This window comes from Lissotriton helveticus (assembly GCF_964261635.1).
Source record: "Lissotriton helveticus chromosome 1_1 unlocalized genomic scaffold, aLisHel1.1 SUPER_1_unloc_58, whole genome shotgun sequence".
Classification (NCBI taxonomy): Eukaryota; Metazoa; Chordata; class Amphibia; order Caudata; family Salamandridae; genus Lissotriton; species Lissotriton helveticus.
Genome location: NW_027611701.1, coordinates 1,160,910 through 1,183,615, shown reverse-complemented (window position 1 = coordinate 1,183,615; position 22,706 = coordinate 1,160,910). Strand labels below are relative to the sequence as shown.

The 22,706-nt window shown below is 48.0% G+C and overlaps 1 protein-coding gene and 1 long non-coding RNA gene across 2 annotated transcripts in view; both read right to left on the bottom strand.

Moving 5' to 3' along the window:
• LOC144806261 (uncharacterized) overlaps positions 1-22,706 on the bottom strand; it is a 380,563-nt gene that overhangs the window by 131,701 nt on the left and 226,156 nt on the right.
• Positions 1-22,706, bottom strand: part of LOC144806264 (uncharacterized) — a 46,024-nt gene that overhangs the window by 16,860 nt on the left and 6,458 nt on the right. The window contains exon 3 of the long non-coding RNA XR_013605747.1: positions 10,234-10,412. This is a non-coding gene — a long non-coding RNA (uncharacterized LOC144806264). The remainder of the gene's footprint in view (positions 1-10,233; positions 10,413-22,706) is intronic.

Genomic DNA, 22,706 nt, shown 5'->3' with positions numbered 1-22,706 from the left:
CCGGCCTGATGTCCACGCGCAAGGATAGGATGTCGCGATCTACTCAGCCCAACACCATTGTACAATATACTACCCCGCGACTCCCGTCGCAGCGTCTTGCGCGGCAAGCGGGTCAGGAGGTGAGCGAAGATGGACCGGTGGAGCCTTCCCGAGCGGAGATATTAAAGGCCATACAGGGCTCTCATTCAGCACTGGAGAGACAAATTGAGACTGTCTCAGTAGATGTCAATTTATTGCGGACTGACCTCCGGAAGGTAGCTGATAAGGTCTCAGATGCCGAGGGTAACATTACCCAACTGCAAGGGGAAGTGGCCACGTTAAATAAAACGGTGGCACAACTCACGGCTACGACGCGAACTCTGGAGCGGAGAGCTGAGGACGCGGAGGGTCGGGCACGCCGGAGTAACATCAGGGTCCTAGGTGTTCCGGAAAGGCTGGAAGCGGGGAATGCTGAACGATTTCTGGAGACATGGATACGTGACCACTTATGCCCGCGGGGACTGTCGAATGTGTTCGTCGTTGAAAGGGCGCATAGGGCCCTGGTCCCCCCTCCGCGGTCCGGAGAGCCCCCCAGGGCGCTGATTGCAAAGATATTGAACTACAAAGACCGGGATTGTATCCTGAAGGCAGCGAGAGAGGCAGAGTCCCTTACCATAGAGAACAGTCGCATATTTGTATATCCTGATTACACCCAATTAGTTCAGGAGCAACGGAAGTCCTACCTTGGAGTCAAGCAAAAGCTCAGAGAGATGAAGCTTCAATACATGTTATTGTACCCGGCCAAACTTAAGGTGCTCTCACAGGGCCGAGCACACTTCTTTGCATCTCCGGAGGAGGTCTGGGAGTGGCTGGAGATAAGAGGAGTTGATCTTCCTCCGGGTGAGCGCGGAGGACCCCGAGAATCGTGGGGGACACGTCCCCAGAGACGAAGGCGCGGGCGGAGAAGTCGCAGGTCCAGATCAGGTGGCTCTGTTGAACCTCGAGTCCTGGTAGGAGAGGATGGAGCTCTACTTCTAGGCTCTCCATTGGATGGGGATGGTCCTGAGACTTCTGGGGCGTCCGCCCCGGTGGATGTTCTGGTCCCAGACACACTGCAGAACGATGTGCCAGGTATAGACTCGACGGCCCTGGTGGTTCCAGAAACAGGTCTTACTGAGCCCCTGTCGGAGCTGGCTCCTGCCTGAGGTACTGTTTATTATTTGAAATGTTGATCGCTGCTGGGGTGGCCTCCGGACGGGTATCTGACCCGTGGAAAATGCTGGTGGCCCACACTATTGGGTATTGGATGATTGGATGGAGCGGAGGACTTGCACCCTGTGGAACTGAAGGCATGGAGGAAGGAGATTCAGGGTGTCGTATAGGGAGATCTTGGCTCTAGGGGGACAAGCCGGGGAATTGGCTCATAGTTCTGGGTCCTGTGGGGAGCTGGAAGGGGGGCGGGGGGGAGTGTGTGGGATTGCATTGGTGTGAGTGGGGGTTGTTGAGTGGCTGTATGGGGTGGCTGTGCACGTCCTGGCACCGGCAGAGGGAGAATGGGGTGGCATTATTGGTTGTTGTTGTCATCTTATTCGTGGGTGGGGGTGGGGGGAAATGTTTAGTGGGGGTTTTGAAGTTGTCAGTTTTTGGGGGGAGGGACGGTATGGAAATGGGTACAATCATTGGCATTGTGGGTACTGTACTACAGGTTTATATGTTGTTGATCAGGAGTGCCGGATTGCTCGTCCCTGGCACTCAATGGGCCTGGCGGTGGTGGACCGCACTAACTGTACAATACGTCCCGAAGGGGCGTAATCTTCAGACATGGGTCTTAAATTCCTAACTTGGAATGTGCGCGGCGTGGGTACTTGCACCAAGAGGCACCGGGTCCTTTCCTTTCTCCGGAGACACGGCGTCTCCATTGCGCGTCTTCAGGAGACACACCTGGACGAAGAGGGCGCCCAGCGATTGTCCAGAAAATGGAGAGGCCAACTATTCCATTCCTCCCTCTCCACCTATGCTAGGGGGGTCCTGATCTGGGTGGCGCCAGGGGTACCCTGCGCAGTTCAATATGTTGAGGCAGACGTTGAGGGCAGATTTCTAATGCTGAAGGTTAAATTGGATGGTAGGGATTTTCTGATTCTCAACTCTTATGCGCCAAATATAGATGAGCCTGGTTTCTTTTCCCGCCTACAGGATCTTGTGATCCCGGACCTCGATGCGCCCCTTCTCTGGTTAGGGGACTTTAACTGCGTGCTTGATCCGAACTTGGACCGGCATCCCCCTCGCGCTGGCACCAAACCGCGTATGTCGGCGTGCCTTAGAGAAGTAATGCAGAATCTGGGAGCTGTGGATGTGTGGCGAGCGGCCCATCCCACACAGAGGCTCTATACTTGCTATACCCCAACACATAACACCCATAGCAGGCTTGACCGAATTCTTGCGGCCAATATCGCAGCCTCTCTCTCGTTGACAGTCACCCACCAGGCCCGTTTCCTCTCGGACCATGCCCCGTTAACATGCGTGGTGCAATGGATAGATCAGGCCCCACGACCCCGAACCTGGCGTATGCCGGCGGACATTCTGCAGGACCAGGTTGGGAGGGATCATGTGGCCACAGCAGTAACGGACTATATAGACCTGAATTGGCACAGCGGTGAGTTGTCCTACTCTACTAAGTGGGAGGCCCTGAAAGCGGTGGTACGCGGCGCCTGTATGGGCCTTACCTATGGGGTCCGGAAGCAATTGCTCCGCGACCTGCAGGATGCGGAGGAACACCTCAGGCGATGTCAAATTCTACCTAACCCGGATGACGTGGATCGGGAGGCCGAGCTGGCGGCCCATGTGTCCGTGCATGACATCCTTACGCGTCTTGATAGATTTACTCTGGGTCAGTATAGACAACGTCTTCACCGTGAGGGGGACAAGTCGGGTCGCCTACTTGCCTGGATTCTTCGCCGTGAGTCCGCACCAGAGAGGATAGTTGCCCTGCGGAATCCGGCGGGGGACGTGGTGCACTCGGTACACACCCATATCTAGGTGCTTCCAGGCGCTACAGCAGGGTCCAGTTATTTTATGTAGCCCTTAATACTGGCCTTCAGACAACAGTTCTCTGCATTCAGACAAATAAAGAAGCTAACACACAGGGAATAAACACCAAGGACGTCCAAAAATATATAAAAGCCTGCCCAGTGTGCGCACGACAAAAGTCCTCCCATTCATCCCCTAAAGGTCTTCTACAACCATTGCCCATACCTCTGCTTCCCTGGCATACTATCAGTTTGGACTTCATCACAGATTTGCCTAAATCCCACAACTTCACTGCAATTTTAGTAGTTGTGGATCTTTTGTCTAAAATGGGGCACTTTATTCCCCTACAAAAACTACCAACAGCTACAGAATTTACCACCACATGCATCAAAGGTTTTTGGAATCGCAAACGGTGCGAATCGGAAAATTCGGCCGTTTGCGATTCCAAAATCACTTTTTGCTATGCATGAAAGTTTTAGGAATTTTTTGCACTTCTAAAAAATGCGTTTGCATTTAAGGAATCGCATGTGTGCGATTCCTTAAATGCAATGCATGATTTAAAAAAAAAAAGCGAATTCTAAAATAGGAGGTGCAAATTAACACGAGGTTGACCCTCGTGTTAATTTGCGAAAATTTTAAAAGAAGCAAAAAAATGCATTTTTTAAACATGCATGTTACAGACACACATGTCCTTAGGACATGTGTGTGTGAAACATGCACTTGAAAATACATTTCAGGGGTGCAGGGGGGGGGGTCCTTTGGACCCCCCTCTGCACCCTTGCAATGCATCAACAAATTGCGAGTGCAAAAAAAAAGAAATGCAAAACGGCATCAATGTAATGCCATTCCTTAATTGCGATTCGCAATTAAGGAATGGCAATTTCCGAAAATTAAGAAATCCTAAAAACTTTTAGGATTTCTTGATGCATAGGATTTTGCATTTCCTAAATAGCGATTCCTTAATTTTCGTTATTTAAGAAATGCAAAATCCTAGATTGATGCATGTGGGGGTTAGTGAAGTGTTTTGAAACCATATTGGAAAACTACATGGCCTTCCCAGTAAAATAATTTCCGACAGGGGCCCTCAATTTGTTTCAAAATTCTGGAGTCAGTTGTGCACACATTTAGGAACTGAAATAACATTATCCTCCGCTTTTCACCCACAGACTGACGGCCAGACAGAAAAAGTTAATCAATACCTTGAACAAAGTCTACGGTGCCTAGCCTCCATTATATCGGCTCATTGGGATGAGGTCCTACCATTGGCAGAGTTTTCATACAACAATAGCTATCATGCAGCTTTAGGATTTTCCCCTTTCTTTTTTATAACTGGCTTACATCCACGATCTATTCCTGCCATCCTTCCAGATTTATGCCTGCTGTGACCAAAAGATTAACAAAATTGCGGGAATTTCAAGAACAAGCCAAGCGTAGTTTAGCCAACAATAAACAAAAAGGTCAAATTATCAGTCGATAAACACAAAACACCAGCATCACCCTATAAAGTAGGGGATCTCGTCTGGTTATCAACCAGAAATATCCAGATTGAAGGCCCCAAGAAACTAAAACCTAGGTTCATTGGCCCCTTTCCCATAAATAACATTTTGAATCCAGTTTCAATGAGATTAACTTTGCCCTCGGAATATGCCAATCACCCAGTTTTTCGTGTATCTTTGCTCAAACCACATGATCCGGTGTAGTGACTGAGGTATTGGTGCTTTTTTGGCTCGGTTATGACCGTTGCCCACCACCATCTCAATATTATTATTATTATTATTGTGAAATTTATAACGCGCTCAGTTACCCAGGGGCATCCCGGCGCAGGACACAGCGAAGGAAAAAAGACTCAAACTCAGCCATTACACCGGAAACAGATGGGTCTTAAGGAGTTTCCTAAAGTGCAAGATGTTAGGCTCTGAGCGTATCTTAAGGGGCAGGGAGTTCCACAGTGCCGCTACTGGCACCGAGAAACGCCGGCCACCTGAACGAGCTCTTTTAACTCTGGCTGACTGAAGCGGGTGTTTTTGGTCAGAGCGAAGAGCCCGTGTGGACTTATATGGACGTGCCATATTAATCAAAATGGAGGGGCCCCTCCCATGCAGGATTTTGTGTGCAGTGCATAAGGATTTGAATTTCACCCGCTCCTTAACAGGGAGCCAGTGAAGAGTTTTTAGGGCCGGTGCAGCTGATTGTCTCCTAGGGACCATCATCAGCAGTCTAGCGGCTGCATTCTGAACCTGTTGGAGGGTCTTAAGAGTCGACTCCGGGGCACCGAGGAACAACGCGTTCCCATAATCGAGTCTAGACAAAACAAGACCACGGATCAGAAGTTTCCTTGATGAATCAGGGAGCAACGGTAACACCTTGCGAGCTGAACGCAGCAGGCCAAAACAAATCCCCGCTGTCTTCCTGGCGTGTGTCCTGAAGGACAGATCTTCTTCCAACCATACTCCTAAGCTCTTGATCTCCTTCTTAGGAGATGGTGGAACGCCCAAGGACCGGGGCCAACAACTAGCTATGAGTGAAGGCCTGGATTTACCAAGCAACATCAGCTCAGTATTTTCTCCATTGAGCTTCAAAGCAGAGTGGGACATCCACCGATGTACATTGGCAAGACAGTCGTGGAGAACGTTAGGTCGTTCCGCCAGCTGGGTCAGACCTACTACCAGCTGAGTATCATCAGCATAGCTGATGATCTTCACACCTGAAGGGGAGACCACTCTTTCAAGTGGAGTCATATAAACATTAAATAAAGTAGGGCTCAAAGATGAGCCCTGGGGGACTCCACATTGAAGAGGGAACGAGGTCGACTGCCCTGCCCCTTCCCAGACTTGATAAAAACGGTCTGAGAGGAAGGACTCAAGCCACTTCAGGGCCATTCCCGTAATGCCCACCTCTGACAGACGTTGGAGGAGCACCTGATGACTAACGGTGTCGAAGGCAGCACTCAAGTCCAGGAGGATCACTGCCACTGACCCCCCTGAATCAAGAATGCTCCTTGCTTCCTCCACCACTGCCAATAAGGCCGTGTCCGTCCCCTGACCAGGGCGAAAGCCAGTCTGGGAGTCTCCCAACAAACGATGGAATTCAAGATGGTGTGAGAGCTGGCGATTAACCAATTTTTCTGCAATTTTAGAAAACCCGGGCAAAAGTGAAATGGGCCTAAAATTGGCCAAATTGGAAGGGTCCAAGCCCGGTTTTTTCAGCAGTGCTTTAACAACTGCTTTTTTCCAACTCTGGGGCACCGTACCCTGAGAGAGGGAAAGATTGATAAGGTCTGTAAGCGGGGTGGAAAGAATGTTGGCCACTTGTTTGAGCCATTTCATAGGCACCGGGTCACTAGGCGACCCACTCTTCATTACTTTCAGGACTTTTACAACCTCTTCCTCCGTAAAAGGGCCAAAGGAGGACAGCTCAAAAGGGCATGTTACTGGGCCAAAACCCACCTCCAAAATCTGTGACGTCACCGGCAAAGAGGACAAGATCTTCACTATTTTAGAGTGGAAGAAGTCTGCCAACTCCTCACATTTTTCCTGAGGGTTACCATGCACGACTGGAGGGACCGGAGCCTTCAGAAGATCCTTAAAGATTTTAAAGGATTCCCCTGAGGAGTTACTCGCCCTATCAATCCTGTCACTGAAGTAGCTAATTTTCGCGTCCTTCAAAGCAACTTTGTATTTCCTCATGGCTACCTTATAGTCTTGCCGGCTCTCTTCATTCCACTCTCTCCTCCATGCCCGTTCCAATCTTTTACAGATTGTTCTCAGACACCTAAGTTCAGGAGTGTACCAGGGAGCGGAACCAGTTCTTCTATCCCTGGTAGGCCTTTTCTTTTTCGGTATTATTAGATCAAGGGAACTAGTCAGCCAATTTTCCACGTGCTGGTCAGCTGTAATTGGGTCAGAGACAGGAGGAGGATAGGTTCTCGCCAACTCAACCGCCCAGCTGTCCACTGGCAGCCTAGACCATATCCGCTCAACTGTATACCGTCTGGGTACAGGGTCTCTCCCCTTCTCCAACTGCCACCTAAGGGGGACTAGGCAATGGTCTGTCCAAGGAAGCGCCAGGGGCGGCAGGGCCTGTAGGTTCTCTGAATTAGAGAAAGCCACATCCAACTGGTGACCCTTGTTGTGGGTAGCTCCGATGTTAATGAGCTGCAGATCAAGTGCTCCCAACATGCCTCGTAGGTCTCTCGCCACTGCATCACTCGGATCTTCAAAATGCAGGTTGAGGTCCCCAAGGACTATAAAGTTGGAGGACGCGGCGGCTAATTGTATAACAGGCTCAAGAAAAGAATCAGTGAAATTCCCTATCGCTACAGGAGGCCGATAGACGAGAAGGCCCGCAATAGAAATGGTAGGAGAGATAAGTAGCGAGAATTGACAGCCTTCACAGTTATCCATACCGCTATCTAAGGCTTTACACGTAAATTTATCTCTGTACAAAATGGCCACTCCTCCCCCTCTCCCGACTGGCCAATTTAAATGAAACATAAGATATCCAGGAGGAAGGGCTTGGACAATATCAGGTCCTGAGCATGGGGTCAGCCAAGTTTCAGTAAGGAGCAAGGCGTCTAAGCTGTGGTCCAGAATCAACGAATTAATTTCCGTGGCGTGACAGGGCAATGACCTGCAATTAAGCAGAGCCATAGAAATTTGAATGTGATCTTTTGACGAACTACCGGAGCAACATAAGGAGCAGTTCTTAAAGGGGACACCTTCTGCCCATTGGTAGCCGCAACTAGGGTGTCTAGGAACGCGTAGCGAAAGTAAAGTGTTACTGGAGTACCTGCGAGTAGGATCCGTGAGTCCGGTCGAGCTGGGCAGAGTAATGCGCCCTATGCCCATCTGGGCCCGGACGGGCACAGACGGGCTTAACTCTGGCGAGACTCCGGCGACGTTCCGGCGATGACGCTGCGTAATGACGCTGCGCGTCAGCATGGCTGGCTTTATGTTCGCCCAGCGTCAATAAACTAGAGCGCTGACCACGCCGCCGGCAGTGTACCCCCTCCCAAAATGGCCACCACAAACGAGACAGTGGGCAAGGGACCCGCGATAACGCGGTGTTCTCACAATTAGAGTGGGGGTAAGCGTGACAGCCGTGCAAGTCTGCGAATGGCCTCAGGTAAAAGCAGGGGAAAAAGGTAAACTAAGAAGCAAAACAAAATAGGCAAAAACGGGACGATTAAAAAAGAATTAAACAGAGCAGAGTTGCAGTAATATGCTGTGAGCACCAAGTCCTTCCTAGAGCGCTATGAATCAAGATGTTAATATATGCTGCTGTCAAACGAACATGTATGGTGTTTTGTCCATTCCCGACCTTTATTTCACCTAGTTGGTAGGGCTTGCCTATAGACTTTGACAGCTTTATGTCCCCTTATATGCTGCTTTTTGCTCTTTTTCGGGCCTAAAGGCTTATGCTCGAGCGATGCTATGTTCTTTTCTGACACCATCCTGCTAAGCCTCTTTAGGTGAAAGGCAATGTTTTAGTTTCAATGTGTTGTTCGCTAGTAGTGAACCAGCAAGCACCGGTTCTTGTCGGAGAAATGTACTCTCTTCGCGCTGGAGCCATAACAAAAGCTTGGCCAGCTGCTGTTGTGTGCCAGGAACGGAAAGGTACAGGAATCTCATGAGAACGGTAGGCGGGTTCTTCTAGAAGCTTCGAGAGAGAGCTACATTCTATATTAGTGAAAGCGGGTCCAAATGAGGGTGAGAGGATTGTCTGGTGGTTTTGGCGGTCTGGTGAAGCATCACAGTGCAGACGTGCAGTCGTGTTTGTGGAACAGAGAGTCCTGACCCAACCGAAGAGGGAAAGAGAGACGGACCTGTCTTCAGATTGCAGATGTCTAATAATATGGTGAGGTGTTCCATGTATGACTCATTTTATCTAATTATTCCTTTATTTTCAGGTTCTATATGTGTGTATGTATATTAATATGTCATTTCTTTCTATGTCCTTTCATCATTGTCTAATAAAAGACCCCAATTTGCATTAATTCCATTTGTTTGTTGTCACTAAGAGAGAGTGTGGGTTCTTCTTAACCAGGTGCTGTAGTATAGAAGGAGGGGTGATTCCCTTCTTACAGGTAACTGATGATGGGAAGGTGTGCTGCTCATAATTAGGGATGACTACATGGGAGAATATATAATTTGTCCTTATTCTCTGTGGAGGAAGGTCGGGCCCCTTTTTTACCAAGTGCTTACAGAGGGATGTGCTAGTTCCCCTCTAATGAGTACTTGTAGATACGGAAGGGAAATCGGCTCCTAAGCAGGAATACCTAAATTGCTGGTAGACCAACCCAACATAGCGTAAGAGGTATGTACTGATTTTCACCGGAAGGTGTTGCTGATTCGCACCAGGGTGCGTTGCTCGCATAAGTGCGCGTTGAACGTCGGAAGACGTTGCTGACTTGATTTGATATTTGATTCGTCGGAAGACGTTGCTGATTTGATATTGATTCGTCGGAGGACGTTGCTGATTTGATATTGATTCGTCGGAAGACGTTGCTGATTTGATATCGATTCACACCAGGGTGTGTTGCTCGCGTAAGTGCGCGTTGATCGTCGGAAGACGTTGCTGACCTGATTTGATATTTGATTCTGATTCGTCGGAGGACGTTGCTATACATACCCTCTGAGCTTTGATCTATAGTATCTTTAGTTATTTATGTTACTCCTCTCTCAGATAGGTAGTCTGAATGTGGTGTTTTGTTGTAAGGCATTCTGGGAAGGGACTGTGATGAGTAATTACTTTATAGCTAACTAGCTGAAACACCAGAAAAGTAGGAAAATATCAGTCATTACATCAGTCCACATGAAAAGACAACCCTCCTCCACCTGTTGTAGTTGGAGACAATATTGCATATGAAGAAAATCGCATTATAGATGCAAAACGTAAACATGGTCGATTACAGTATTTAATTAACTGGAAGGGTTATGATGCGTCAGAAAGATCCTGGAAACAGGAACACATGTACATACTACAAGATTGGTCAGATCTTTCCATGCCTTGCATCCGGAAAAACCCTGTCACATACGAAGACCTTTGGGGGGGCAGGAGGCATTTCCTGCATGTGTAAACGTTCTTGGCATGTACACGTGAATTACTTGGGAAAGATCTAAGGCCCAAATCACCTTCACATGCACACGTGAGAAAACCTGAGACCCAAAGCAATTCAAACCCCACCCACTTGGTTCCCGATGCTTCGCTTCGTGCCTAAACACTCACCTGACTCCGGACCTTGGTGGCAAATACTCCGAAGCTCTTTAGCGCTCCACCCAGCTTCCTTCCCTGTCTTCACTCAGTGTCTTCGGCTGTGTTCTTGCTCCCCGGAGCACATTTCAGACATTCCTTCCTGTTTCTGAATTTCCGGCTCCAGATCCTCTCCCGGCACTGTTTCCGATTTCCTGCAAAAGAGAAAAGAAAAGAGAATCAACAAAGGGATGCCAAGCAACACCTCGCTCTGAATGGTAAAGCGTTAGCATGCTTGAACACATACCAGTAAGAATTTAAACTTTATGAAAACTGTGGCAGACCTCTTGACCTTCTATAAATCAAGAGAACGTTTTGAAACTCTTCCTGAAACAATCCAAGGACTTTAAGGACATTGAGTAAGTGAAGAATGTTAAAGTAAAACAGACATTTGTGTAAATACCTTGAGTCTGATTAGAAGACTGAAAGGAAACAGAGAGCTCGATTGTTGTTATTATTTATATATATTTAATGTGAAATTACGGAGCAAATATTGTAAAGGAAATCAGTAACTCTTGAGATAATTTGAGCAATCACAGATTATTAGTGCACCTGTAGTGTTTTTTTTGTTTATTCTTTCTTTTAGTTTCAAGAATCCTTTTGAGAAAAGGTCAAGGGTAATTCAGGTATACCTAATTAATAGTTCCAAAGCAGATGTTTGACCTAAAAAAGTGATTTAGGGTGTTCAGATTAATCGGGTACATTTATCAAATTATACACGAGCTGAAAACTGAAGCCCAGTCACACTTTGCCTTTCTCGAGAGACATTCTACACGACTGAATTGTCAAGTCGGTCTACAAGAATCCAGTGTGTCTTCTCTTTTCTCGCGTCCCTATTCCCCCCTCCCCCGGTGTTCGATCAGGGCAGCAAGTGAATCCTATCCTTGCCTCTCTGGTGGAGTTCAGAGTGAGTTGGGTAATAGAAGCATCAAGGAAGGAAAAAACCGGAGTACAGGCTGGTGAATTCGTGACACCATGGGCCCCAGGGACCACCACCTCCAAGGGGCTTTGTACTCGTTGGGAGGGGGGGGCCGCGCAGCCCCCATTCTAGAGCCCTTGATGGCCTGGGGAATATCACCCCCTAGGGCCAGCTGCATGGTCACCTGCAATGCCATAGAAAACTCTGCTTTTCTTCTTGGAAGCGAGAGCAGGAAACCTGCTCTCGCTTTCAAGAAGCAAAGCAAAATTGCTTTTGGGCAAGGGGAGCTGCATGTTAGCAGCTCCCCTTGCCCAAAAGCAATTATGGCTCCCGCAGGAGGGTCGGCCCCCGGGGTGCTGGTTTCCTTCACAGCGGGCTCTTCCCTCAAGGCAGATTGGTATCCTAGCGCTGCTGCGCCAGACACTGATCACATTTAAAATTGTGACGATTTATTTTAGTACTACTGCGCAGAACTGTGTACATTGCCTGCTTACATAGTGAGCATTTTGTTATCGTAGCACTGCGCTGGTCAGCTTCATTAGTAGCATTTAAAGTGTGCCACATCGTAGCGCTATATCGTAGCGCTACATCGCATTGCCTTGGAATCACCCATGGACCCTTCACCTGCCACTCCTGCAAACTCGACTGCATCAGGACCAACCCTAAATCCACATCCTCCAAACAGAGCAGCAACACTAACCACCTGAAGTGCATCCTACTCAACACCCGCTCGGTCCACAGACACGCCATTGAACTCTGGAACCTACTCGACACCACTTCGCCGGACGTCGCCTTCCTTACAGAAACCTGGATGAACGCCTCTTCAGCGCCCGACATCGCCATAGCCATCCCGGACACTTATAAGATCATCCGAAAAGACCGCACCAACCAAACAGGAGGAGGCATCGCCATCGTCCATAAGAACACCATCCGAATCACGACCAGCTCTAACGACAAGCTCGCGACCGCCGAACACCTTCACTTTCAGATCCACCCCGACCCCAGGACCACACTTAGAGGCACCCTCATATACAGACCACCAGGAACACGCACGCAATTCAGCGAAGACATCATTGACTTCATCAGCCCACTTGCCCTTGCCTCCGAGAACTACATACTACTGGGAGACCTCAACTTCCACCTGGAAAAGAATAACGACAGAAACACCACCAACCTTCTGGACAATCTCGCCAATCTCGGACTCAAACAACTCGTTGACACCCCCACCCACCTGGCCGGACACACGCTCGACCCCATCTTCACCTCCAGCAAGCACATCTCCTTCGATCTCACCACAGCTCTCCATTGGACTGACCACAGCTGCGTTCACTTCAGCTACCAAAAGACCACGTCCCACAATCCCCCACAACCTATTCCTCGAAGAAACTGGAACAAAATCACCACCGACCAACTCTTCACATCACTTAACCAAAACCCTCCTACCATATCATCGGACCCAAACCTAGCTGCTAACAAACTCACACATTGGATCACCCACAGCGCTGACGAACTAGCACCCTTGAAAAACCTCCAGATCAAACAAGGCAGCAAAAAGGCCCCCTGGTTCAATGATGACCTTAAGAAATCCAAGAAATGATGTCGTACTCTCGAGAAAAGCTGGAGAAAAAACCCAACCACTGATAACATGACCACCTTCAAGGACGCCACCCGCAAACACCACCAATTGATCCGATCCACAAAGAAATCAGCATTCAAGGATCGACTCAACAACAACGCCCACAACAGCAAGGAACTATTCAACATCGTCAATGAATTTACCAACCCCACCGCCAGCACCAACGACATCACTCCCTCCCAAGACCTCTGCGACTCTTTAGCCTCTTTCTTCCACAACAAAATCGCCGACATACATAACAGCTTTGAAAACCATTCCGAAGAACAGTCCATTCCACCCACCTCCGAACCAAAAGAACACTCTCACAACCTCTGCGCCTGGAACCCAATCACTACCGAAGACACCATCCGCCTGATGAACTCCATCCACTCTGGCTCACCAACCGACCCATGTCCCCACCACATCTTCAACAAAGCAGATTCCATCATCGCACCCCATCTCCGCGATGTCATCAACTGTTCCTTCAACTCCGCAACCTTCCCGGAAAGCTGGAAACATGCCAAACTCAGCGCCCTTCTGAAGAAACCCACAGCAGACCCCTCTGAACTTAAGAACTACCGCCCCATCTCACTCCTTCCATTCCCTGCTAAAGTCATTGAGAAAGCCGTCAATAACCAGCTCACCACCTTCCTTGAATCCAACAACTCCCTCGACCCCTCTCAGTCCGGCTTCCGAGCCAAACACAGCACTGAAACCGCCCTCATCGCTGCTACAGACGACATCAGAACGCTACTGGACAACGGAGAAACAGTTGCCCTTATCCTACTTGACCTCTCTGCCGCCTTCGACACAGTCTGCCATAGCACCCTCATACAACGCCTCAGCAACGTCGGAATACAAGGAAAAGCTTTGGACTGGATCATCTCGTTCCTCGATGGAAGAACCCAGAGAGTCCGCCTCCCCCCTTTTAGATCAGAAGCCACCAAAGTCATCTGCGGCGTACCACAAGGATCATCACTCAGCCCCACCCTCTTCAACGTCTACATGAGTCACCTCGCATCCATCGCGCGACAACACAACCTCAACATCATCTCCTACGCAGACGACACCCAGCTGATCCTCTCCCTCACCAAAGACCCAAACACCGCCAAAACAAACCTACACGAAGGAATGAAAGAAGTAGCCGAATGGATGAAGAACAGTCGTCTAAAACTAAACTCTGACAAAACAGAAGTCCTTATCTTAGGATCATCCCCCTCTGCTTGGGACGACTCATGGTGGCCACCGGCCCTGGGTACAGCACCCTTACCTACAGACCACCACGCAACCTGGGCTTCATCCTAGAATCCTCCCTCTCAATGAGCAGACAAGTCAACGCTGTCTCATCTTCTTGCTTCAACATCCTACGCATGCTCAAAAAAATCTTCTGTTGGATCCCCACCGATACAAGAAAGACAGTCACCCACGCACTGGTCACTAGCCGACTGGATTATGGAAATACCCTTTAAGCCGGAACCACAGCCAAACTACAAAAAAAACTCCAACGCATACAAAACGCCTCAGCCAGCCTCATACTGGACATCCCCCGTCAAGCTCACATCTCCAGTCACCTGAAAGACCTCCACTGGCTCCCCGTCAACAAGAGAATAACGTTCCGCCTCCTCACCCACGCACACAAAGCCCTCTACGACCTAGGACCCGAATGCCTCAACACACGTCTGTCCTTCTACACACCCACCCGCCAACTACGATCGTCCAATCAAACCCTCGCCGTAATTCCGCGCATCCATAGATCCACCATGGGAGGAACATCATTCTCCTACTTAGCGGCCAAAACCTGTAATTCCCTCCCCAATCACCTCCGCCTTACACAGAACCACCTCTCCTTCAGAAAGCAGCTCAAAACCTGGCTTTTCGATAAGTAATGCACCCACCATCCCTTAAGCGCCTTGAGACCCCCTGGGTGAGTAGTGCGCTATATAAATTACTGAACTTGAACTTTAACAAATGGCATGGGAGGGGGGCCACAAAGCCGCCTCCCCTTTAGTTTATTGCTTTTTTTTAAATGGAAGGGCAGCCCTGGGGGATGTGGTCCCCGGGGGCTAGAGGTGGCCCAGGGGAGTGAGGCCACGCTGTCCCCCTACCGGCAACATTTTTTACCACAAGGCCAGGTCCTGGGGGATTGGGTCCCCGGGGTCAGAAATGACCATGGGGCATGGGGACCGCCTCCCTGCAAAAAAATAAATAAAACAAAACCAGGCCCCGGGGGATGGGGTCGCCGGGGCCAATAGTGGCCCAGGGATTGTGGATTTCCTCTCCAAGGTACATAAACTCTTTAATAATTTTATTTGGCAGGATAAGGAACCGAGAATTTCCCTGAAAAAACTTCAACTGCCAAAAGACAAAGGGGGTGTAGGTCTACCTAACTTTAGATGCTACCAAACGGCATTCTTGTGGCAAATTGGTTCCTTAACCAACAAGAATACACTCCTGTGTGGGTTCATGTTGAAAAATCCATCATTCACAACCTGCCTCTCTCCGCTATAATGACTATGGACTCTTCAGCCTTTACTTAATCAAAATATATATTTCTCAACACTAGGCGGGCTCTACTTAGCCTTAAGAGACACTGTAAAGCTAAAATAAAATTCTCCAAATCAAACCTAGCATCGTTCTGGTTTAACCCGGCTATAAAGGATGAGTGCGGAATTCTCTTTTGGGAGGACTGGGCTAACAAGGGTCTGAATTTGATGCGGGACCTTTACGACAGAACTTCCCTGCTACCTTTTGCCACCTTACAATCGCAATTTGATCTCCAACCGCTCAACTTTTACAGGTTTCTACGCCTTAAAGCACTTGTCTCTGCCAGAGCCATTGTCCCGCAGCAACCCACTCTATGCACCAAGCTAGCTCATCTTATGTCACAAGGCCACATGGTATCAAAAATATATAAAGTCATATCACCGTCACCACAGAAAATACATAGAAAGTGTGAGAGGGATTGGGAAAAGGAAACAAACTCCTCTAACCTGGTTTTTGATTGGGACAAGATTCCTCTCACCCCTTTCTACGATAAAATATCCCCGATATTATCCCAGACCAAACTTATGTTGATAAATAGATCCTACTGTACACCTGAGAAACTCTTCAAGCTCAAACTTCTGGACAGTCCTCTTTGCTGGCACTGTAAAGCACACGTGGTTAAGCATGGCGCATATGTTCTTTTATTGTCCGTTGCTCCAAACATTCTGGGATAAGATCTATGCCTACATCCATCGCACCTTCCACTTCAGTCCACCTAGGGACTTCTCAAATATTCTCCTGAGAGCGATTGATCCGAACATTACTAGGGAACATGACAGATACCTCCTAGACCGTATGCTAACGCTGGCTTGCAAAATTATCCTTAGCAAGTGGAAGAACGCTTCTGACGTCTCCTTTGTGCACTGGCAAGAATGGCTAGCTTCATTGAGGGGTGCGGATAACGACGTTTTACATTCCTCCCCCTGGCAAAAGCCTCACGCCAAACTCTGGAGTTTGCTTGACTCCTTGGAACTCTGTTATGACCCACCTTAGATACACTAACAAAGGGCTTGCTATGTCTCTACATGGCCGCTGCTGCTACATTGGGCATTACTCCCGACAGGTATGACGGATGTCCGGACACAAGCAATTTCTACAAACCTTGTTGCGGTCATTCCTTTCTCCTTGTCTAACCTCTCTCCCTCTTCTTCCCTCTTTGTCTTCTTTGTCTTCTTAGTTCCTTCCGCTCCAAGAGACAGAGAGGTATGTTTGGATATCTGAAACAATGCTTCTTCTGCTTGACAATTATATGACTCGCGGTGTATTTCCCACGGATGTGTTATGTTACTGGCATCTTCTTATTTCCTGCTGACCACATTGAATGTAATTATCCAGGCATTGTTCATTGTATCTATCTTGCGAGCTAATTATTGTATGACGTCCTTCCTTTTCTTTGTACTGTTATGTTTTTGTACTTTAATAAAAAAGATTTGAAATAAAAAAAAAAATGTTAAGAGAAGGCGGGCCACACAGCCCCCTCCTAAAAAACGAAAAAGAAAACCGAAGCTGGATCTCGCCGTAGGCCCGCCCCCTCCCTGTACCACTTGAAAACACGCCTCTGGCGCGTTTTGGGTTGGGGGATGAAGTCCCCTCGCATCTTATGGGTCCTTAGGGGCCAACTAGCCCACTAGGTACCTGCAGCAAGCACCACACAGTGGGATTGCTGAGAGGTGGTCCGAGGCCACTCCCTTTTTTACACCACTTTGCAAATGCGCCTTGTGGCGCATTGCTGATGGGGCAATGAGGTCCTGTTGTGCCCTGAGGCCCTCAGGACTAAAGTGAACTTCATCCCCTGAGCAGCAGTGTGCCATGAGTCGCGTTTGCAGAATGGTGTAAAAAGGTGGCGTGGCCTTTGAACACTCTCAGCAATCCAGCTGTATGGGGCTTACTGGAGGTAACAGGAGGGCTAGTTGGCCCTGAGGGACAGGGCACTGTCGCAATTAAAGCTCACATGTGATCAATGGCAGTGGTCTGCATTTTCTGAGACTCTGGCTTTACTGCCTCACTGATGAGTGATCCTATTCACTTTCGGGTACTCACTGACACCCAATGTGCTCCTCAGCCCTTACCTCTACGCTCAAAGATATCAATTTATAATAGGATCTTCCATTTAAGCCATAGGCTAGTTAGTAAATTCTCTCTCTCTCAATCTATGCAGCCTCCATTTGTAACTGCTTCGACTGCCTACTCTTTGGAGTGCAGCACGTTGGCAATCAAAGTCTTGTATCGATCATGATTACTGGACTATTTATACTTCACAGATGTGCCTGCGATTACTCTGTGGCATACTTTTTCCCCAAAACAGCAGTCTACAGACAGCATTTGATTGTGAGAACTAGTTGGCACTGAAAGTCGATGTATCATTCTATTGTGAGATAATTTCAAACTGTTTATCCTGAATTTTTTTAATGGATCAATATTGCTACAAGTGGTGTAATTGTTTTGATTTTCATTAGTAAATCCCGTACAAAAGACATTGCTACCTGCGCCTGGTTATAGTTTTTATGAAAAGTATGTATAGTTATGAGAAAAAAACCTTTAACATCACAAATTCCTTCACTGAGCCTTTCTTCTCAGTGCACTTTACTTTATCTCCTAACATGTCTCTCACGAATGTGGTCCCTCTTCTATCCTTTTCAGCCTCTCATTCCCTCACTCAAGTGAACCTTCATGGTCTTAATTTATCTCTTACTTTCTCTTTCTAGCTTCTCACTTTCTTTTTCCCGTATTATCTCACTGTTTTCTTTTAACTCTCTTCCTCTTTTTCAACAGCCTTTTTTTCTTTCAATCTTGTTTTTTTCTCACTTTTTTTCTTGCTTTTACTTTTTATGTCTCACTGTCTGTTGTATTTTCGCTCTCTTGATCTTGTTCTCTTCTAGCTCTGCTGCTCTTTTTCTCCCTCTGTTCTTCTCTCATCCTCATCTTTGTCTCCTTTTATCTCTCTCTTCATTTTTGCCTTATTTGCTCTTCTTCTCAACCATTGCCTGCATCACCCTCTTTCTTTCCTCTTTTTCACTCTGTTCTCTGATACCTTTGGGTTTCCTCTTGCTCTCCATTCTCATCTTTCTCTCCCTCCACCCTACTTGCAGAGTGTGCACCTTTAAGCACTCTGAATAAGTGGGACATCATATCTGACAATCTCTGGCTGATATCCATCATCTCACAAATTCTAAATGCTAACCTTTGACTTTTTCACTCTATTCTAAAATTCCCTTGATTTTGCAGTCACTTTCATGTTAATTTGTTTCTCTTTTGCTCTGGTTCTTACCCTATTTCATTCTCTCATGCTATTTCTCATATAAATGGTACATTGACGGCTCCCTTCTCACTTTCACGCGGAATGAGACAGGGCGGTCCGTTGTCGCCTCTGTTGTTCATTTTAGCCACGGACCCACTAATACGGCACTTCCAAAAGAAACACCTTCATAGGTGTTTACACTTTACCACCGGCCCATTGTTAGTATCATTTTATGCAGATGACACGATTTTATATGTATGCAACCCCCAGACTAATTTGGATCCTCTGGGAGACCGACTTGGGTATTCCGATCACAGACGAACAGTGGGCTGCCTGCTGTGCAGTTACGAAAAATGTCTCCCTTAATAGCCGACACAAACTAATACACTTTAAGTTTCTTCGTAGGATATACATTACCCCCTCCAGACTCCACAGGATAGACCCTGCTAGACTGCACCATTGTGCAAGATGCAACGCTCCAAATGCAGACTTCGCCCACCTCGCCTGGACCTGTCCACGCAAACACTCATACTGGGTAGGAATACATAAGATAGTGAGTGGCTTGGTTAAGGTACCGATGACCCCCTTGCCCGAGATTGCTCTATTGGGATATGTAAAGCAGTTCCCACCGGCAATTTGCAGGTTTGTTGCCATAAGCTTACTACTGGCCAAAAGGGAGGTATCCATTCATTGGGGTGGCAGAACAGCACCATCGATAAAGGGATGGCTGAAGAGCATGGCGTCCTGTTCCACAAACAGCGACCTATACGCAATAACGGTCCCCCCCACCTCCAGGCCCAAAGATATCTGGGGACCTTTCAGAACATACCTAGAGGCGCAGCGACAAGACCCCCTACCCAGAAAGAACAGGGCATAGTCCCAACAGGGGTGGGTTAGACTGTCCCGAGATACATGTCAATAATCAACTACACCGGATGCTAAACTCCTTTTTTTATGTCGGTACAGTTGATGTATCCCTATGTCATGTTTGTAAACACCGTTTATGTGAATTAGAGTCAAGAACGATTGTAACAGAAAATATGTTAGCAGCCGAGGGACTTGCTTTATGTAACATGTGATCACTCTGCAGCATTGATTGAACACTTGACAGTGTGTATTATGTCTACCTGTACTTGCCAAAGGATTTTACTTGTCCTAGTGTACTTCTTTACTCATACCTAAACGCAAAATAAAGTTTAAAAAAAAATAAGGGGTCAGAGCTCACTGAAGCCTACCCTACGCCCACACAGGAGCAGCAATCATTAGTGAAGCAGGTGCAAGGAAGCTCACCAAGGTGCAATTTCTGTAATCAGATGTAGGATAGATATATAGCCAATCACCGCTGCATGCAAGACCGTCTGTCTATCAGATCGGATAGATGGCTTTGCATACCCGACGAGACTACATGCTAGGACTTATCAAAGGCAATAATCCTTTCAAGATTTTAGCTGAGTGGATGCGATGGTGATTACCAGCTTATTGATATTGCATCTCTTAATGAGAATAAGCGACTTGGTGTTCTTCAATAAAACTATTTCAATATGGATCGAAGGAATTAAATCAATCATGAATGATACGGTGATTGCCTATATATCTATACTACATCTGATTACAGAAATAGCACCTTGGTGAGCTTCTATAAAAGACTATTCCAACCCTGATGAAGTCCATGTTGGACGAAACACGTTGGCTGGGCTGATGCATTTGAGTACAAATAAAGAATACATTGAAAAAAAGAAATCTCAAGACTCTGCGCTGTATTTTCTGATTTGGTGGAACTTATAATATTTTGTATAGTTTGCAAAGGAAATGAGGTTTAATTACATGCTTGAGCATAATTGATTTAGGAATCTAGTAATAACTGTATGCTCCTTTTCAGAATTTGACAATCCTAGTCAGTATAAGGCACAAGCAAACCCCATATTTAAACTGTGGTCAACCCCCTGGTAGCTTGGCACAGAGCAGTCATGCTTAATTTAGAGGCAATGTGTAAATATTTGTGCAACACTTCAAACAGTAAAACAGCGTAAACAGCACACAAAATCAACACCAGGTTAGAAAAATAGAGCTCAATTTAATCAACAAATCGAAACCCAAAGACAAAAATCCAATCAGTATAACCGGAGATATGAATTTTTAAAGTATAAACTTCTATACAGCACCTAAAAACATAAAGCGTCAACCGAGGCAATCTGGTCATGCTGGACCAGGTTAAAGTAAAAAGTTCAAGCTAATCACAATGGAGCGCGAATTAGATAGAACCCCAGATTAGTTCAGCTGAAGGTTTTACCCTCTCAAGTTTTGAGCCAAGAGCCCCGTTCGCATTGGAGAGGGTCGCAGGGAGTAAGGAGAGAGTTGATGGCGGTGGTGGACATGGCACAAAGAGCAGGCCAGGTGTCGCAGAAGGTCGGGCTGGAGCTTTACGTTGTTGGTCTTCCAGATCGATTGATGCTTTCCGTGCAAGGGGATAGGCAGCAGGGGCTTGTGCTGAAGTTCCGTGCGAGCAGTGGGATTCCGGTGCGAATGGGCTCATTTCCACTCATGAAGAGTTCAAAAGCTTGATTTAGGAGCCCACCGAACCACAGCAAGGGTCTAGGGCCTGAGAGGCACCTTTTGGGAGCAAGGAACGCGCTGAAGACTGGTCCAGGCACTTCCACAAAATGAATGGGAGGTCAGGAACAGCTCCAGCCCTCACTGCACAAGCTTCTGTTGATTGTAAATACAAGAGTATGGCTTTAACCTGTTTATTGCAGCGGCAATTCCGCTGCGGTGTGGGCGTTCGAATGCGCAGGCGGGGCCGTGTCGGCTAACGGACGTGCGGAGCACTAATGAGGCAGTGCTTGCGACGGCTGTTGGCCAACGCACGCACGCAAGGGTTAAAAAAATATTTGCTGCAAACCCCAGAACAGCCAAATTAAAAGATGCTCATGTGGACACACTTGTGTCAAAAACTTATTTTATAGATGCGGTCAGCAAGTGGGTAAAGTCTGTGGTTGCGGTGGCTCAGGAGAAAGGTAAGAATGTGCAACTTGAGATTCGCGGACTACGGCGGCATTCAGAATCATGCCTGAAGCCTCCAAAAGCAGCCCGCCGGAGCCTGAGGAATTGCCAGTTCTGAGTTGAAAGCTGCAACAGTCTTTATTCTACAGACCTGAGGACGTGTGACTGGGAGCCCCAAGGCCACGACGAGCCTCCAACAGCCTGGTCGCAGGGCATTGGATTTATTTAGGCATTTTTTTTGCGCATACTTTACCCAGAGGAGTCAGAGCGCTTTACAATAGAGCGAAGTATATAGGATTAGATATTATGGTAACATATTTACAGAGTATAAATCCACCCAAAATTACACGATACAAACTAAAGTTGGAGCGATTAGGGTTCCAAAAAAACACATTCCAGAGTTGAAGCGTAAGGACAAACTAGTCTCCAGTGAGGAACACGAAACAGTCAATGCCTCCAGGCTGTGTAGGTGTATTGTTTTGACCCCGCCCCCACAGCCACTGACCACGCCCACATGCCCTGCCCCCAACTCACAGACCCCGCCCCTACTGCCACAGGCCCCGCCCCTACAGCCACCACACCCACAGGCCCCACCCCCACATTCACTGACCCCACCCCCGGCAGAGGAGGAGCTTTAACACCCACAGGCCCTGCACCCCACAGGCCCCGCCCACACATTCACTGACCCCGCCTCCAGCAGAGGAGGAGCATCCACACCCACAGGCCCGGCCCCTACTGCCACAGGCTCAGCCTTGATACCCACAGGCCCCGCCCCCTTGCAGGAATCATAAGTTAATGCTGTTCCACCACTGCCTCGAGGCCTTGCCTCCCCTTACCTCTCTTGTGGTTTCGAGGGGGCAGTGTCGGCCTGGTGGAGGGGACACACCCGAGGGCCCCGCGTGACAACAAATTGTGCACGGGACAAGGGCCGCCCTGATCTGTAGCTGCGCATGCGCAGGACACTCAGTTTGTCACAAGTGCGCATGCGCAGGATGTCTGCTCGTTGTGGCCGCGCATGCGCTGAGAATAGCGAAGCACATAAAACTGTAAGAGTGTGTAATTGAGCAGCCCGCAGGGAAGCACGGCCTGGGGAGTCCAACCGAGAGGGGACGCAACTGAGACCGTACACACTG